Source organism: Parasteatoda tepidariorum, chromosome X2 (assembly GCF_043381705.1).
Source record: "Parasteatoda tepidariorum isolate YZ-2023 chromosome X2, CAS_Ptep_4.0, whole genome shotgun sequence".
Classification (NCBI taxonomy): domain Eukaryota; kingdom Metazoa; phylum Arthropoda; class Arachnida; order Araneae; family Theridiidae; genus Parasteatoda; species Parasteatoda tepidariorum.
In genome coordinates this window covers 36698057-36700339 of record NC_092215.1, presented here as the reverse complement: position 1 = coordinate 36700339, position 2283 = coordinate 36698057, and positions in this window count along the sequence as shown.

The following is a 2283-nucleotide window of genomic DNA, read 5'->3' as shown; positions in this document are numbered from 1 at the left end:
TACGTATGTAAATATCATCGGTTTTATTGATACATACATACGTACGTATTAGCGTTTTATATAATATATATATATATATTCAATTATATATATTTATTTTTGAAATAGCTGAGTCTCTTATTTTTTCTAAATCGAAATCGTATATGTTCGTGTTCTTTTATTTTCTTTAACTTTCATAGATATTCAATTTCCAATTAAGATACTATTTTTTGAGTTAATGTTCATTTTTGATTTAATAGATTTTAAGAGCTATTTTTACTTCAGGGTTAGGGAATCAATAAGAAATTTCGCTTTAGGAACTATAGCCCAGTAGCGGATTAATTAAAATATTTAAATTTTCTCTTTTGATTGCGTACAATTACTAATTTAAAAACAAAAATATTAAAATAATTCTTACCGTTGAATGTTCCTAATATACAACAGCACAAACAAGAAAAACTGCATGGGTATCATGAATTCCGTCTTAAATAAATTAACTCTAGCAATCCATCCATCAATGCTACAATAATGTCCATCAATGCTACAATAAGAAACTCTCTTCTCTTCTCTACCTCTGTTTATCTAAAGATATATATCTACATATATATATCAGAAATAATACTGTTAATGAAATTAAAGCACATAAAAGAGCTGAGCTGAAAAATATTATATTTTGCAAATATATTCAATAATGTTGTTGTTGTTTTTAAAGCCTCCTTACCAGCAAGCCTGATTGGTGAAACCAAGTGAATTTATGGCAGAGGGTGCATTTCTTATTCTTCAGTTCTGCTATCTGCGGCCACGAATGCATCTTATGTCACACACACGTCACAACCCGTTTATAGGGTGAATCATTCATGTAACCATTCATTCATACCCAGGTCGCTATTTTGGCATGTACCAGAGAACGATCAATCTCTAATTCAGTACCCCGAGTGGTATGACTTGTTATGGAATTTGGGAACGTGGAGGACTTTGTGTCCCGCAGATTTAACGTACACCAACCATCATTTACTACACGGGGAGTCTTTGGCATGTGGGGTTTGTTCTCACAACCTCTTGAACACGGGCCCAACGCCCTAACTACCAGATTATCCCGGCCACATATTCAATGATAATGCTTGAGTTCTCCTCAAAGCCGCACTATAGTCAGTTTTGCTTTACCTTTCAAAGATATACAGGCCAGAAATAAATTTCTCCAAAGCGATATATATCGCAGGCAACATTTTGGAACTTTGGTTAGTATGGAGGTTCCTTTGTATTCAAAAGCCAATCGAGATAAAGATTTTTGAGTCGAAGGGAAATTGTTTGTTCTGATATTCAATTGATTATCAAAACAAAATAAGTAGACATTTTTTCTTACCTTCCAGAGGTATAGTAAGTAGGCCGAAGTAGTCAGATTTAACCTAAACTAAAGCATTATATTTTCCAGGCAATATAATGGAACTTAAGGTATGGTTATTGTATATTTTGTATTCAAAAACCGTACGAGTTCAGCATTTTTGAGTGGGAATGAAATTATTTTCTTGACAGTCCATTGACTATCAAAATTACCTAAGTAGCCATTTTTTTGAAAAAAAATTTCGGAAATATATTTGGTAGGCCAAATTGGGAAAATTTGAACTTCTCTTCACTTAGTAGTGATCTAAACCCTGTTCAGTCTTGATTTAAACGCGTGTCATTTTTGTTATCGATCAGGGTACAGTATTATGTGGCGTATATGAGAATGGAAAACAGTATTTATCAGTACTGCAACCGAGAGAAGTCCTTAAAACAGCATATTCGAATATCGATCTAGAAAATATGCAAAATACTGTTCTTTTATATGAAAATTTTATATTCCAATTGATTAAAAAATGGTTTATCAAAACAATAATTAATTTTTTTAATATTCCTTGATGTTGTTATTGACTTATGCCTGTTTAGGCAGATGGGGTGCGATTGTTCTTGTTTTCCAGTGGCACCATTTATGGCCAAGAATTCGAATTCTGCCACACCATACGTCGCACCCGGTTATGGGGCGGATCCATTCATTCCTCTACAGATCGTAATTTTTAACTGAATCAGAGAACGATCGATCTCAAATCCAGTACCCCCAGAGGTTTTGATTTGTAAAGGGAACATGGAGGACTTTCGCGACTCCACAGATTTAACGTGCATCAGTCACTTTACTACACGGGGAGGCTTCGGCCAGCGGGTTTCGAACCCACGAACTCGTACATGGGCCCACCACCCTACCGATCAGGCTATCTCGGCCTAATATTCTTTGATTATAAATGCATAAAAAATGCATGAAAATATGTA